This window comes from Cyrtonyx montezumae, unplaced genomic scaffold, assembly GCF_038088225.1.
Source record: "Cyrtonyx montezumae isolate F1298 unplaced genomic scaffold, pur_monq_1.0 scaffold_8, whole genome shotgun sequence".
Taxonomy (NCBI): domain Eukaryota; kingdom Metazoa; phylum Chordata; class Aves; order Galliformes; family Odontophoridae; genus Cyrtonyx; species Cyrtonyx montezumae.
The window spans coordinates 29,351,962-29,369,736 of record NW_027072089.1 but is presented as its reverse complement, the minus strand read 5'-3'; the positions used below and the strand labels follow the sequence as shown (position 1 = coordinate 29,369,736).

The 17,775-nt window shown below is 41.0% G+C and overlaps 1 long non-coding RNA gene across 2 annotated transcripts; it reads left to right on the top strand.

The window, feature by feature from the left end:
• Positions 1 to 3,887, top strand: LOC136058952 (uncharacterized). Of its 2 annotated transcripts, none has more exons than XR_010623171.1 (3): positions 1 to 77; positions 1,449 to 1,535; positions 3,067 to 3,887. It is a non-coding gene; the product is annotated as an uncharacterized LOC136058952 (long non-coding RNA). The 2 variants fall into 2 exon arrangements; XR_010623172.1 differs by having other exon boundaries at positions 1,449 to 1,539.
• The last annotated feature ends 13,888 nt before the right edge of the window (positions 3,888 to 17,775 follow it).

The window sequence follows — 17,775 nt, the reverse complement described above, 5'->3', positions numbered from 1 at the left end:
CAGAAAGCAGTCCCTGCACACACACATCGGGTCTATGGATCCCAGACATGGCCTCACTGTGCATCTGCTGTAGATGGGTATGTCCATAACCTCCTTTACTCCACATACAATTTTTACTGGCAAAGAAATACTGTATATATATATATATAAATGTATGCTTTATATATATGCACATATATAATATACATACTTAAACAACATTTTTCTGAAGCTTCTGCCTGCAAAAGAACTTTTTTCTTTCTTGGGCTTTAGCCTAAATAACTGCTAAGTGTTCTGTGTTTTTAAAATTATATTTCTTATTGCCGTAACTAAGAAAGCAAAATTTCTAACAACAAGCCTGACTCTTCGGTCAAAGGACACCACAATCACTTTCTGAATATAAAGGTCCCTGTCTGGCCCTGTTTTCCCTGTCCTGCACAAAGCCTTCATGTACAACAGAGTAAGTAGTTTTTCCTTAAGAGTAATTTCTGTTAGCCAGGAGCATCCACTGTATTTTTATTTCTCCAGCACGTTTGAATCTCTCCTGAAGAAATACTTCTGTATGGATTTGGAAGTTGAATTTCTTCTTATATACAGTCTTTTCAGTCAGAATTCATTTAGACATTTTAGACATTTAGACGTTTTTCCTTTGTATATTTAAAGTGACATAGATTACCAGTTTCAATAAAGGAAATAGAAAAAAAATCACTACAAACAATTAAAGATAGATACAGAAGACACTGCAAATTCTCAGCATTAGTCTTCAGAAAATGATGGAATTGAAAAACCTGCCCTTCCTTTACAAGATACATAAAGGAGTAAATAATCAAAGTCTGCAGTCATACAGAGCAAACCGTTGTTCAATTTGGCCCTAAATTAACTCTGCTTCAGAATGACTTGACTCTATTTCACCTCTGAATACCAGCTCTAAAGACTGGTAGTTACCCTTTGTGATTGCACATGGCATTGAAGAAAGCTGTCCTGTATCTAGGGATGTTTCAGTAGTGAAATTTTCCTTGTTTCTTTAAAGGTTAAAGAAATAGATCAACAATCATCATTAATGAAAGTTGCACATATGACTGTCTGAAAAACAGACTGCCAGCAGCAACATACTTCAGCGACCTATACATTTTTTCTACTTTATGCTTTTGTCATATAAGCAATATTCAAAGATAGACTACTGTGCCAAAAAAGTTATGATTTTGTTGATAAGCTCGGAGTTAACTTGTGATTATTATACTCATATTAAGATCTTCTTGGCAGTCTGTTTTGTCCAATAGGTGCAGAAGCACAGCCCAGCTATAAGTAAGCGACTTTATATGCCAGTACAAGAGGAAACAAAACCATCTAGGTAGCAGACCAAACCATATTTTTTATTTTTGGGTTTATTACAAGCCAAGGCTATAATAAATATAACTGAGTCCTCTTTGCGTCCCAAAATTTAATTCACTTGCTGCCTCCCTCCATAGAGAGGGGTGATCACGGACCCACAGGGTTTGCTCTGGGCTGAAGCTGGAAAGTGGAGCTAGACTTTGAGGAGTGGCATTGAGACACCTGTGAGTAAGTCACCCGAGCATGGAGCTGAAGAGAAATTCACAGCCCATCATAACTGGTGCTAGGATTTTCCTGAAATCCTCAGGCTGTTTACTGACTTCTGGTGAGCCCTAATAGAGGTGGTGTCACCAAATCACGCTGGAGATGCTCAGTAACATATATTTTTAAACTTGTTAATGGTCATAATGCAAATGATTTTGACTGTCAATGAGAAATCTGTGATAAAACAGATGATCTTTCCTTCCAGGATGGTATTGATTCTAGTATAAATATTGCTTTGTACACACAGCTTGATCCTCAATTCCTGTGAATGGGAAATGGAACACAAGGGAGGGAATGCCTCAGCAAAGCATGCATTAGCTGTCACTCTTGGGATGGAGTAGAAACATAACTGCTCTGTGTTTCAGTGCTGCTCCATCAATAGTCACAGTCAGTCCTAGTGGCACTCCACTCTTTCACCAAAAATCACAGTGTTTGAAGGGAGAAAATATTGAATAAAATGATAAACATGTTTAATCTTTGAACATGTGGAGGGAAATAAGGAAAAAATATAGGTGGGGTGAACAGTTACATGAAATATATAATCAAAAGCTGCAAGATATTTTAAATATTCCTATATAAAACATTTCAGTATCAGTGAGTCAGACAGCAATATTAGATTTACTGGAAAGAGGAGACTTTCTTTGAACATTCCATCAATACAACAGGGATGACTAAGACACCATTTTGTGAGGAGAGCTAAAATTAAGCATAAGATCAAGGTATTTAGCATCGACAATTATAATAATCAACTTGTTTGTTTTTAATATTTGGATTCCATTGGTGCCTTTGGAAAGTAGCTTGTAATCAGAGTAGTTGCTTTCCCTGATTATTAATGTATTAAAATTTATGAAATTAGTAAAAAAATGTTGTAAGTATTCTTTGAAATATTATTAAAGGCCAGATTCAAAGCATAATAAGCATGGAGTCATATGAAAGTGACTGAAAAAGACCTTAATTTTGTAATGGCCAATGAGATTGTTTGACACCTTCAATGAGCAGCCCAGAAATGCTACACTGTCAGGTGACTGTGGTTTGGAACAGTGTAAGATAGCTTTCTGCTGCGGATAGCTGGCAAACTGCATTAATTCTTATTTTCCACTCTGATTTCCACTGTAATTCATTAGCAGCCTGAAAATCATATAGCACAATATTCCAAAAGCAGGAGGATTTTGCTGGAAAATCAAGCTGAAAGTGGGGCTAGAGTCCTAACTGTGATGGGTCCTGGCCATATAGATTCTTTTGATGCTTAAACTGATATTACATATATATGACATCAAATTCAGCCTTTTTTGCAACACTGCTACACATTTCCAAGGGATATCATATTGACCACTGTTCTCTGAAACGGAAGATTGTAGGCAAAATGAAAATTATTATCTTCCACCATAACAAAGTATGTGGCTGTGCTATTTAAAATGTTTCAAAACAAGAACATTAACAATCCCTAGACAAAATGACTGATGTTTTAACGATTACTTTCTCTATCTTTAGGCTAGATCTGAAGGTTGAGAAACTAATCTAAGGAAAAAGTAATGTATTTTGAGGTACACTGAAGGTGAAGGTCTCCCTGCTGGGTGAAGCTTTGGCCCCTTTACTGGAGGTGATCAGTTACAGCAGAGCAGTGGCGATTTCCACACAAACCAGGCACTGCTAATTTATATGCCAAATAATAAAACTTACTGTATCCTAAAAGGGTACGCTTTATGAGTTGTCAAGAGAGCATTATTCACTTCAGGAGGATGAAAGCAAACCACAGAATGTTGTCTGCATATTTTATATTGTAATTACTCTATACATATCTGTTGAAAAAAGGATGTAATATTTGACTATTTAAGCCAGTAAGATAAATACTAAATTGTTCAAGAAAGAAATGGAATTTGCTCTGTTTAACCCTTTACAATTTTGGTATCCCTTCCACTGCTGGTATGAAGCCTAGCAAAAAAGGTGGAGGTGGCTGTTAGTGCCTCAGTTTGTGAAACCAACAACTGCTCTGTGAATTACAGCACCAGGACAGCTTATTCTCACTGCATAAAAAAGCAGCAATCAAATGTGAAAGGAAGCTCTGTACTCAGAATCAAATTCTATGCATCCTGAAGCATGGCACAAACTTGCTTAAGTCAATGAAGCCATTTTTTAGAACGATTTTTACAGCTTGGCCCTTGATAAGATGAGTACCTACACATAATATGTACTTGTCACTGCACTCCTGAATGACTCAAGACTAGTAAAGTGGCAGAAAGCCATTCACCTGTAGACTGTTAGTCTGAATAAGTCAAACAACCAAAAGCCACTTCTGAAAGAAATTTTATGCAGAAATTCCAAACAACTCAAGGAGAATATTAAGGCTGTGTCATTTTATGCTCAAATTGGTAAATGTCACTCATTTTTAATGTGCCTCTTTCTGCTACATCCTTACAAGTCAGTCTTTAATAACCCAATCATTTATCACCTTTTAGATAGTGCAATTCACATGTTTTCCTAAAATCTGCAGAAATCTTTGCTTTGATGAAGAGAAGTCCTTTTGCAGTTTTAGAGTACCTTGTAAGCTTATTACGCTCTTAGAGCTTATTACACTCTTAGAGAAGGAACTAAAAAATAAGCACTCATTTGAATGGCACAGCACATCACAAATACTGCCTCGTGATCAAAGTCTAGCTGTACTGGAAATGTCTTTAGTGACTATTGAGTTAAAGTATCAAAGCTGGAAGGAGGGATACTTGTTTAAACTATGAGGATATCAGACTCATATAGCCAGTGAGGTTAGAAATTGCTGGGTATAGATTAAGTTTTTATCTCCTGGGATTTCACTATCAGCAAATGAAATGCAAGAGATCTAGGTGATCCTTAATCTTTTTCGAAGACAAATATGACTTCTTTCAGCTTTACCAGTGAAGGGGAATCTTAACTGAAGATAAATTATGTTGCCTACATTTTTTCTGAAACTCTCTCCCTTTAAAGGTCTCTTGATTCCTGAAAAAATCTGTATCTGCAAATCTGCTCACCTTCTCTTAGCACATTACCTACGGCATAAAAATCTCCTGCAACATGGAGTTGTTTTTTCCTTGTCAAAGGACTCGGGGTCACTCAGCTCCTCACAGGGGACTGAAGCTTTGAAGAAGGTTTTGTTGCAACAGTGTGCACTGACTGAATAGTCATCTTTATACACTCATCATCAAAGGAAACCTAAATAGTAATTCATGTAGTGATCACATGTATTTCTTCTGAGACAGAGTCAAAAAACCCTTGTAATATTAAAATTCTGGGATTCTGACTCCTGGTTAGCACTTAAAATGCATCTGCTAGCAGGTAAAATTTTTCTAGAGTTATTGAATAGGAAGAAAAGGTCAGATTTAAGAATACAGTGCTGAAACGAAGAGAACTATTTTCTTGCTTAAAATGAGATGTTAATTATCTTACTGATTAGAACCAAACTAATTAACTTGGGGAGTGATTGAGGTCATGCAAGAGGCGTTGTAAGGAAAAGCAGAATCAGAGATGCTGAGCTGCTGAGGAAGCATGCACTGGGGAATGAGAATAAGAATCCGTTACCCAAAGTCGTGTTTGGTTTGTATGCTGTCTGTGACTAAAACTGCACGTGATTGCTCAGGTACCTCCAGAGATGGATGACAATGCCTTTGGGAGCTGACTGACCTGGCTGTGGCGGTGTGAGGGTCCATCATGTCCCACCAATGTGCTGCTGCAGCACACGAGCTGCTTCTGTGGGCACTAGCCTGGGGCTGGGCCAAATTCACTGTCCTCCCTTTTCCCTACTCCCTGTTTGCACTGAGGAAGGAAGAGGAGCCTATCTCATCCATTGGTACCGAAATGGAGAGTTACCTGGAAGCAAGCAGCTTCTGTTGCCTGGGAGCTGTCATTTTGCTCTCTAGCAGGGCTGCTTTAAATATTAAAGAAACTAATAGTGATTCAAATTAAAACTATGTTTAACAGTATGTACCAGACAAGGGTGCTCACACTGTGAGAAAGAAAGGGGCCACAGAGAACTGCCCAAAGCTGTCATGCAAATGTGGAATAGCTAAGTGGTACAGTGGTTGCTGGATCAATTGTATTTTAGAATGCAAAGTCACCCCTCTGTTGACATTAGATTTAAAGCCAAATTCTGAAGAAAACTGAAAATGTTTTCTTTGATTTTTAATTTTAATTTAACCAAAACTGTATTTCCTGACTTCTATGGGTTTTTCTGCTATTATCTTCAGTTATCACCCCTATGCCAGCTACATTCCCTTATGCATTTTTTACATTTTTCAAGACAAGCCCCAGCTATTCTATTTGTCTTCTTTACATTTTGTTTTATTTAAAACCTTTCAACTACATTTGTTCTGTGTGCAGCTTTTGAACATGATACATATGGCTAAAAATGATTTTCCTTTAAAGAAATACTTATTTTTAAACACAAACAGAAATAAACATAACAGTTTACCAAAGAGATTGTGTGTGTGTGAATGTATGTTTGTATACATAAAAGCTTTAGCAGCAGACATAGCAAAAGGGCTAGAGCTTTGTTTTAGCACTAGTGATGAACTGATGCATTTTGAACTGATGTAGTTCAAGCTTCTGCATGGCCTGATGTAGCCATGGGGTTTCACAGGTTCCTTTTGTTCTCCCTGTTTGAATCAGGCTGTCCCTGCCCTTACAGAAAGAATGTGTGGAGTTGAGTGCAATGGGAGTCACTTCTGGGCAGAATAACCTCATTAGTCCTCTACATTTCCCCTCTGTACAGATGTGGATCTCATCCATAAAAACAAAAAGGTCACTCAAATGCTTTCTACATTTCATGAGAAGCAAACAAAAACAAACAAACAAACAAACAAACAAAAAAAACCCAAAAAACCAAAACCCTCTGACCTGGGGTGAGCTGTCAAGAAGTTATTTCTCTTTGCAAGCTGTACCTTGTGTTGAGAGGTGCTAAGCAGCCATGGCTTAGTGTTACTACACATAGAGTACTGAAAAATCCTGTGATAATATGAAGCCAGTTCTCTTGAACACACACATCGGAGGCGCTCAGAAATGTTTCCTATGTTTCATTTTACTGGTCACTGTCTGTTCAAGAAAGCACACCTTTTTATATTGTTTCATATCTATTGGATAAATTCAGCGTGGTGCAAGCTGACATGAAATTATTCACTTTATTTACAGATGGAAAGACTTTGCCACTTTTCTGGTGGCCCCATTTCACAGAATTGCAGGCATTGGAAGGGATCTCTAGATACCATCAAGTCCAACCCCTCTGCAAATGAGGCTCTCTACAGCAGGCTGCACAAGTAGGTGTCCAGGTGGGTCTTGAGTATCTCCAGAGGAGACTCCATAACCTCCCCGTGAAGCCTGTTCCAGTCCACCGTCCTGTCATCCACCAGAACCCCAGATCTTTCCCTGCAGAGCTCCTCTCCAGCAGGTCATGTCCCAGTCTGTACTGATGCATGCTGTTATTCCTTCCCAGGTGCAAGACTCTACACTTGCTTTTGCTAAACCTCATCTGGTTTCTTGCTGCCCACCTCTCCATTCAGTCCAGGTATTGCTTAATGGCAGCACAGACTTCTGGTGTGTCAGCCACCCCTCCCAGCTTTGAATTATTCACATACTTGATGATGGTGGACACAATCTCCTTGTCAAGATCATCAGTGAAGATGTTGAACAAGACCAGACCCAGTATCAACACCTGGGGAACACCACCAGTTGCAGGTCTCCAACTGGACTCTGCACCAGCTATCACCACTCTCTGAGCTTGGCCATTCAGCCAGTTCTCAAACTACCTCACCTTCCACTCTTTTTATGCCACACTTTCTCAGCTTTGTTATTAGGGTGTCATGGGAGACAGTATCAAAAGCCTTGCTGAAGTCAAGGTAGATCACATCACCTGCTCTGCTCTTCCCCCATCTACACAGCTGGTGATGCCACCAGAGAAGGCTACGAGATTGGTTGGGCACGATTTTCCCTTGGTAAATCCTTTCTGAATATTCTTGACCACCTTCTCTTTCAATTGCTTGGAGATGGCATACAGAGAAAGCTGTTCCATCACCTTTCCAGAGACAGAGGTGAGTCTGAATGTCTTGTAGTTTCCTGGATCTTCTTGTCCTTTTTGAAGACCAGAGTGACACTGGCTGTCCTCCAGTCTTCAGGCACCTCTCCTGTTCTCCAGGACCTGTCAAAGATGATAGAGAGTGGTACAGCAATCACCTCTGCCAGCTCCCAGAGCACATGTGGATGCATCCCAACGGGGCCCATGGATTTGTGCACATTGATCGCATCTAGATGCTCCTGGACAACCCTCTCCTCAACCAGAGGGATGAGCTCCATTTCTCAGACTCTCTCTCTTACCTCTAGGGTTAAGGAGTCCTGAGAGGTAGTCTTTGAAGCAATGACTGAACCAAAGAAGGCATTCAGCATCTCCACCCTCTGAGCATCCCCCATTACCTCCCTCATTCAGCAGGGGACTCACATTATCCCTAGTGTTCCTTTAACTGTTAACTTTAAAAAAACAAACAAACAAAAATCATTCTTATCATCTTTTATCTCCTTTGTCAGTTTCAGCTCCAGGTGAGCTTTAGCCTTCCTTGTTGCTTCCCTGCAGGCCCTGACAAAACTCATATACTCCTCCCAAGAGGACAGGCCCTTTTTCTACATTTCATAGACCTTCATCTTCCCTTTGATCTTATCCATGAGCTCCTTGCTCATCCATGTAGGCCTTCTGACTCCCTTCTCTGATTTCCTACTCTTAGCAATGCAATGATCTTGAGCTTGGAAGAAGCGCTGTTTGAATGTTGCCCAACTCTCACAGGCCCCTTTACCTTCTAGGGCTCAAGCCCATGAAATACTTCCAAGTATGTTCCAGAAAAGGCCAAATATGGCTCTCCAAAAGTCCATGGTAGCAATCCTAGTTTTTGCCTTACTTATTCCACTCAAGATCTTGAACTCCACCACCTCATGATCACTGTATTCCAAGCTGCCCCAAGCAGCATCCCTAACAAGCCCATGCCTGTTGGAAAGAAAAAGGGCAAGAAGCACCCCCCACCTTATTGGTTCCTCCACCACTTGTGTCAGACAATTATCTTCAACACATTGCAGGAACCATGTGGACTGCATGTGCCTGGCCATGTTACTTACCAGATACCTGGATGATTGAAGACCTCCATGAGAACCAATGCACACGATTGCAAGGCTACTTCCAGCTGCTTGTAGAAGGCCTCATTGACTTCATCTTTCTGATCTAGTGATTTGTAACATATCCCCACAGCAACATCAGCTATACCAGCCCTTATTATACCCCTTAATTCTCACCCACAAGCTCTCCACATGCTCTTCCCCCCCTACCAGGTGGAGCTCATTACATTCTAGTTGGTCTCCCACACAAAGGGCAACTCCTCCATCTCACCTCCCCATCCTGGCTTTCCCAAAAAGGAGCATAACCCTCCATGACAGCATTCCAGACATACAAGCCATCCCACCATGTCTTTGTGACAATTTTTTTGCAATGAGATCATGGCCCTGCAAACATACACAGATCTTCAGCTCATCCTGTTTATTTCCCATGCTGTGCTCATTGGTATGCAGGCACTTTAGGGAAGCAGCAGGTGGAATTACCCCTAGAGGTACACGAGAAGATTTTGAACAGGGTATTGACAACTTGACTTCCTTTGAGGAGTCCTTGCATGATCCTATGGGACACCTCAGGGGGTTTTCCCTGCAATCTCTAACAGTGACAATACTCCTCCGCCCTTTTGTCACACCTAATTCCCCTTCTTTCCCTAGTTTAAAGCCCTGGTAATCAATCCAGAGAGTTTGCCCCTCAGAGCACTTTTTCCCCACTTGCTCAGTTCGAGTCCATCAGGAGCTGCATACCCAGTTTCTCAAAGGCCTGTCCAAGATCAAAATACTCAAAGCCTTCATCAAAACACCACCCCCTCAGCCAGTCGTTTACCCAACATGTTCTCCTCCATCCTTCTGGGTCCCAGCTAACCGTCAGAAGGACAGAGGAGAGCACTACCTGCACCCTGATCCCGTCAACAACTTTCCAAGAGACACAAGGTACTTTTTAACGTTCTTTAGTTTCCTCATTGCAGCATCCTGGGACCCTGACTGAATGACAACAAAAGGAGGAGACTTCTGATTTAATAAGCTGTGGTAAAGCCTTCCTAATGTCTCTAACACATAACCCTGGAAGACAGCACACCTCTATGGAGAGATTATCTGGGCAGCAAATGGGAACCTCAGTGTCCTCCAGCATGGAGTCCCCAATTACTAAGACTCTGTGCCCTTTTTTGGTGGATACATAGTGGTTTGGATAGAATGTTTTTTCCTCTACGAAAACATTAACAATTAATTTGAACTTATGCTGCAGCAGAAAACATTCTAATGTAAGTTCTACAGCAATAAAGCTAGTCCTTTTGTAGTAGTTTTGAAATACACTCACCTACTTGCTAATAGGCTATATATTTGATAATGAGCTCATGTGGTTGAAACCAGTAAGTATCCCAATGAGACTGGATTTTATTTAAATGTAGATATTTCAGTGCTTTCTAGTAATGCTGGACTTGTATATATTTCTTCTCTAAAGGGATTCCTGATCAGCTTTCTTTTAACTGAGATTTTATATCTCCATAGGTTGGTGTTGAAACTAAACACAGTATTCACCCTGACCAGCGTTCCAAGAAATTACAGGCTTGAAGGTTGCATGTGGCTTCAAATCTGGATATCATTTAGTAAATAGTGAATCCTTGTTCTATGATGTGTAAAGCAAATTATTCCTTGTTCAGAAAATACTGGACAGTGGTGTTAGGTACAAAAAGTTAAGTGTTTAAAGATTAAGGTATTGATGCTGGCAAAATGGAATGAAGAGAGATGATGGTACATCAGCCTTTCCAGTTTGGTGCTTCATTTACTTTGTCCTGCCTACAGCCAACAGTGATGAAACTTTCTGTATCTTACTAATGTGTTTTGCCTTTTTCTAGGTACTCAGTGGAATGTGAATTTGACTCAAACCTGAAGAAAGAGGTTCCACACAATATTCTGTCAAAGTAATGCACTTAGGTTTTTACTTGAGCGGAATATTGGCAGATATATGAAAGCCTATTGAAAAAGGAGAATGAAATGGAACCTACAGCCTTTGGGTAGATTTGAATCTAGATTTCCCTGTTAAGCCATATACATGCTAGAACAGTGTTGTAACTCATTCTGGAGACCCTAAGCTGCATCTGTTGGACCACACCTTGGACCATATCCTTAGGCACAACATGTGACACAGTGTATTTTCAAAATGAAGGACTGGAAACTTCATTCACCAAATATAAAAAGGCTATTATTTGACAAAAACAGGTGACCATTGCTATCAAACATGATGTGGGCTGGGTTGTAAGAATTGCAACAGAAATAGAACAAACTGCTAGGGATCATTGGTATGTCATTTTTATGGGACACGCACCATCTGCAAATGACATATTGTGTCTTATGTTACATTCCATGATTATTGTAGTATTGTGCTGTATTTCATTATTTTTTTCATTGATATGCTTTTATATCCATGTTTATCATGTATCTCACTGTGCTGAAAGCATATATCACCATTACCTTATAACAAACTGCCATACTAGGCCTGAGTGAGAGCACAGATCTTTCCCATGCTGTTAGCTGGGCATGAGGAGCACCAGTACATCCTCTGGCTGAGGCAGCAAGTTTGATGGATGTTTGGCCTATTGCAAGGGGTGTGACTGCATCAGTTCTTGCTCATGCCAAAACGTGATGCACACTGGGAGCAATGCCACTAGGGCACTGTGAGAGCAACATGCAGACACAGAGGGCAGGAAGAGATAAGGACTGTCATCACCTGAGCTTGCTATCCCCTGCATCTCTCACCTCCTGCAGCTTTGTGTAGTAGCTGTCTGGCAGCATCTTCAAAGTCTTCTAACCTATGGAAATATGTAGACCAACCACCTGAGTTGGAAGTATAAACACATCAGTTTATCAGAAAACCCTCTGAGGTGGGTCTGAGGTGAGTTGCTACTGAAATGATGAATTAGAGAACTCGCATACTAGACTCATCTGTACAAAGGTGACTGAGGCCACATTTCCTTTTCTTTTAGCCTAATGTACCCCTGAAATAAAGTTTAATTTGATGAGTATATTGTCCTGTAAACTAGGGAGACCCAAATAGATGGTGACATTTAATGAGAATCTCTGATTACAGAAGCCTACAATTCAGAGTGAATATGAGATTGATGCACCATATATGACTTAAAGTACCTGTAAACCACTGGGGATTTACTAATTTCTTGAGTGACAATACTATTCAATCTTTTAAAAGGAGAGAGCACTGCTCTAGATTTTCAGAAGGAGAAAAGTCTGCAAAATCATCAAAGATTTTCAGATAGGGATTAATTTCTTTTTTTTTTTTTTTTTGGTCTGTCACTATTTCTGTTGATGTTATAAGATATGCCTTGAGACACACCTTGATCCAGAAAGACCAGGGGTGAAGTAGGGTTATTTGCATCTGTGCTTGTGGGGTTTACTTGAGTCACAACAATTCATGCTTAGATGTTCAAGTATCTACTTATCATTTTAGCTTAAGAGAATGGTTCTTTTCATAAAAGATAAGATGCTCACACAAACCTTGGCTTTCTCTGGAGACTTCTGCTGCTGTAAAATTTTCTGTTGGTTCCACCTTCTCTTCCTACCATTGTCCTTATCTAGGGAATTTTCCTCTGCCACAGAAGACTACAAAGCTTTCCACATACCACACATATCTTACATGCTGTCCCGGGAGTCAGCTGCAGAGCCACTTTCTGTCTGTTGTCCAGTCAATGAAAATAGATTCTTAGTCCCACAATTATGAATCATAATACAGTTCCTGGCTGTGGCAACTTAGTTAGCTTGCTTCACAATAACAAAAAGGAAAATGGAAGAAAGATTTTCAAAGAAATCTGTGCCACTAACTAATCACTGAGCCAAATAAGCTCATTACAAATCCGCTCAGTTGATTTCAGTGAAATACTTTCTTTCCTTTCTTAAAAGATGTTCAGCACTACAGCTCTTTGGTGTTTGGCAGGAAAGCTTGCTGGAGGCAGTCTAGAAGAGCATCCCAGCTCTCTAAAAGAAAGTATTTTTTCATTAGTAGGTGTTGCTTCCTAGAACTGATTCCACTGCCGCCTCTCCAGTGCTGTCTGTCAGTGGCTTTGATTGCTAAGAATTTCTAGAAGCATGCAATAAATGTTTCCCTTCCCCTGCTGCTGCTGCTGCGAAAAGCTGCAATTACCAAAATGTCATGTTTAAGCCTCCTGGCTTCTACACCTCAGGTCAATTACCACTCTCTGAGATCAAGACTGGTTCATTTTGTTATATCTGGATGCACAGACATTTCACACTCAGCTGTTGCTTCTGTGCTTGTGTCAGGGCTGCACTAGCAATGGGCTAAAGTGTGGGTGGGCGACACACTCAGGACACTTTGATTGCAAAATTGGAGGCTTCATCCAAAAGCACATCAAGCCCAACCCTTATTTTATATCTGACAAAGCAATAGCTCACTTTTATCTTACTATCACTGTTAGTGATAACATCACTTTCAAGGATAAATGAATATGGAATTCACCTGCATTTCCCTCTTATGTTTTATTCCCTGTCCCTTCTGAGCTTCAGTGATTATTTGGCAGTGTGCCTGGGAGCAAGAACAGTAAATGTATAATGAAAGTTTCATTGCTATATTCAGTTTCTTTGCACAGGAGGAAGCAACATACGTAAGAAGAAACAATCTGTAGTCCAGTGAGAAAAAGGCAATTTTAATAGCAAGTTAAGAAACAGTGAGGGAAACAATTCTGCAGGGAGATGTCAAAACAACAGAATTTGCTTTGGGTTGGTCTGTAGGATCTGCCTTTTAATGATCTGACAGCCCTTTCTGCCCCGCAGTGCTGAATTGGCAGTGAGAGGCTGGGTCTCTCTCCTTCTGATGCTGTAGTGGGATGGTTGTCTTTGACAGAGCAAGCAGCTAAGCCCAGAAAGCCTGGATTGGCCCAGGGAGGCTTGCCAGCTTTCATCTGCTGACACTTCTTCTTTCCTGCTGCATCGATTATCCACTTGTTGGATCCATGGAAAGTGGCTAATGAAGGACTTTAAGTAGTGCTTAGCATCCTGTCATGGGAAAACTGATGTAGGGGTACAGCAATTCTGAGTTGTTTGGAAAAAATAAATAAATAAATAAAAAGAATTATAATAGCTGAAAGGGTGAGGGGGCTGGGTGGGAAGGGGAGGGGTGGGGAGAGGAAAAATACTCCTTGTGGTCCTAGTGAGAAAAGAGTACAGTGAGGGTATTGTCTGACATCTGATCTGTGTTGCTGCCAGCCCTCCCTGCTCATCCTTCCCCCCAGGACGATGGTGACCTGAGGTTATTCAGAGCTATTGTTTTGGTTTTACTCCACTGGGACCTGTAGAGTGACAGTGCATTTAGACTTTGTGGCTTTGTCCTCTCGTTAGTGTCACAAATAGTTTGTGTAATGATCTGTAGTGAATGAATTTTGAGTATAAAAGTGCAATTCATTATCCACAGGAGACAGTGGCTGATGTCTGTGACACTTTCTCAGGGCTCAGGAAAAACAAATTCAACTTCTTTGCTCTACCCAGTCCTCCTGAAAGAGTCACTGCACCTGGGCTGTTTTACCCAGAGGAATTCTGGACAAGCTGCTGAGCATTACTGCCCACCTGCACCACAGACATTCCTGGCTGGTTGTGCATCCCTGGGACAGTGGGTCCCATCCATCCCACATGAAGCAGACTGGCTGTGAGTATGCTGTAGAGTACCCATACACCTACAAGTCAAGGGGGCCCACACCCTGGGCAGAAACTGACTTCTGGACACACAGACAAATGTGATAGCCTGGGTAAGAGGAGAAAGCATTTAGGGCTGAGTGTTAAGTGCCCTTGGAAGTGGTGACCAGATTTGCAAATAGCCCTGGTCAGATTAAAGTAAAAAGATATCAAACATACCACAGAAAGTCAGTTTTTCATTGGTCCTTTACACTTGGACAGGCTCAGATATGATTCATCCTGTCTTCAAGAAAGTCTTTGTTCTGTCCTGGTGACGAAGAAGATGTACCAACAAAACAGCAGAAACCATCCTCATTCTAAATAATGCCAGCTGCAAAATTCTGATTTTTTTGAGTCCCTTCGATAAAAATGCAGCAATAAGCAAGATTTAAATGTGTGCAGATAGTGATGATATGATTACTAGAGCTTTACTGCCTCTACTGAATAACCCTTATGGAGGGTTACCCAGCCAATGCCTGCTCAGTAGTCCCAGAGCACATATAAACTGCACCTTACCTGACCATACACTGCTGATTTATCAGCAAGTACCTGTTTGAGGACAGCATTTAAGTGCTTGTAAAACTCTCATAATGACTGTTACACTAAGTAGCTAAGCTGAATGGATGACTGACAGTGCTTGCAATTTGCTGTGAATGTGGCTGCCTCTTCAGCCCGTGAGCTTTTTACAAGTAGCTTGCCACTTTCAATGTATTGTTTGTTCTTCAATTTGAGTCAGGTAGAACCTGAACTTAGTAGCAAACTGTACATTATGATGAGTTCCCGTGTCATAATCTGACCCTGAATTAATCTTTATGTTGACTTATCTCCCTACAAGATGTAATTACAGTCCAAGAGAAAAACTGCTCACTGTATAGCTGCAAGTAGACTGCAAGCATGCTGCCTAGGAATGTGTGGCTGGTACATGGCTTGACCTCTGGTACTCAGAGAGAGATTCAAATATTAACTTGTGGCTTTGAACTTTTCTCAAGAAGGGAACATGACAAGGAAAGGAGTTAAATGGTAACATTTGTGATGTTTCAAGAAACATTAAACGCGTTTGTTTGGGCGAAGGACATCTTGTCCAAGAGTTATGCTCAAGTAAAACTAACGAGAAGTGTTAACTGGCTTCAGATTCTGTCATGTTAATATAGTTTCAGCTGTGAAATATTTCACAGGGATGTTGACTGGCAAATTACACTTCTGCTGTGCTGGGTTGCAGTTGATACCTTTTGGGAATTTTCTCTCCACTTAGTGGGAAAAAACAACAACCATATTTGCTCAGGAACCCAAGTGTCGTTGATTTTCCAAGAACATTAATGAAAGGTATATGTCACAGGCTCAGTCAGCATTCATTGGGTACCATACCATGGTACCCAATGACTGCAGTGGGAGGAACCCAAATCCCCCTGTTTACACCCTCAAGGTTTTATGCATAAGAAATATCAGAGAAAACCATCAGTGTGTCAGTGTATTCCAGCTTCAAGGCTTGCCTTTGTCCTCTGGGTTAAGAATGGGACATACGTGCTGCTTGTGAAAAGGTAGCACCTGGCAGAGTGCTGAGATTCTTTTTCTTCAGCTTTCCCAGGAAGTAATTGAGCTTAAATCTTGTGTTCAGTCCCTTCTTCTCCAAGCAGCATTATGATGGCATTTGTCACACTTTGGGATAACATAGTGACTTGTTTATCTGCTGCAACCAATACTGCTGAGTCCTCAGTGGAGTGGAATTACACTCTGAATGGAGACTTGGGCTGCAGCCACATGATTGCACATTTGCTAAAGTTTCCTTCGGTTGGTTGTTGTCCTCAACCTAGCCCCCGTCAGCAACACAGGGGAGTTGGGAGTAGAAACAGAAAAATCTATGGAATTTGTTGGTTTTCTTAACTGGTGTCATACTGGAGAAAGCTGGATCCTGAAAATATTGTTAAACATCAGCCTGTGCTCACATCGCTTTCCCTGTTCTGGTAAATCTTGGGTTTATTTTTGTTGTAGATGTGGATAGGGTAACAAACTCTTCTGCTCTCATCCAGCATCGGACAACTGCAATTTCTTCAAAACTTACCTAAAGACACAGATTGATCACAGTCCCTGGATTTCTCATGGTTTTCAGCTTCAGAAGCTGGTGAGGAAGGCCACCATAGTACCATTTTGCTATATTTGTTCTCTTAGTCAAGATGCTGTACAGATATGAGGTGAGAAGCTGGAACTTCAACTGGAATGGTGCTGGGCAGGGTAAGACTGGAGGGCACCTGAGGTGAAGAGCAGTCACAGCAGAGTTCCTGCAGCAGAGAGGTGCTGGCTGTTGGGGGCAGGGTAGATTTTAAGGCTGGATTTTGAAAAGCAAGACTGAAATCTTTTGTTAGGAAGGAGAGGGTAGGATGTGCTGTCTGTAAGTGAAATAATAACCTCTAATGGCCTCACTCCACATATCTCTTCAGGACATTACAGCCCTGCCATTCATGCCATTTATAATTTGTATCATCAGGGGAATCATTCAAACAGAGGAACAGATTTTAATTAGGAGGACTAAATTCTTTTGGGATAAAAGTGTATGTATATTAGTGTCAAACTATCCTTTCTCAGAACTGCAAAGAAGAAAATGTAGATTTAATAACAGAGGTTATTTAGCTAAATAAAAGTAAAAGCATTTCTTGTTAGTGCATCTAAATATGTTCCTTACTGGGAATTTGCAAACCCACTTCTCTGCCACTCATTCATACACAAACCCCATTCCATCGCCTCAGCTGACTCTTCACAAGTCTCAGGACTTGCAGGAATGGATGGTGGAAGTGGGCACACTGGGTGAGCACAGCTGATTTCGTTCACCATCCTACTGCTTAACCACTGCTGTGCACGCTCACTAAATCTTGTCCATTGCACTGTGGCATTGGGTTCTTTAAAGCAGGTGCTAAAAAAAGACATGAGGGTGGAATATGGAACTTGATCCTGTATGCCGTCCATTCCCTTGGAGATGGCAAGAAGGACTCGGGGGAACTAAAACTTAAATAGAGGTTCTTTGCAATGCTCACAGTTAATGCATCTGTATGATAAAAGGGAGATGAAAAAGGGGAAGGAGGTATGCAAAACTGATACTGATGGAAGCCCTATTACTTAGGCAGTGCTATTCAAGAACAATTTATCTGTGAGAAAATGTGACACTTGTAATGTAGCCAAGGCCTTTTCAAGCTGTAGAGCCAACTGTATAGGCTTGCCTGAGGCACCAAGTATGCCATCTGAGCAAGGTACAAGGAGATCTCTATTTAAATGAAGAGGCAAAATAACAGTGGTTCATGAATATCAGTCACTCTGTGTTCTGCCAGAATGTTCTCTTTTCATATCAAGGGTCTAATTCTTCTCTGGGAGTACAGAAGACTGCTGATCGATTCAGTAGAGAGAGAGTGT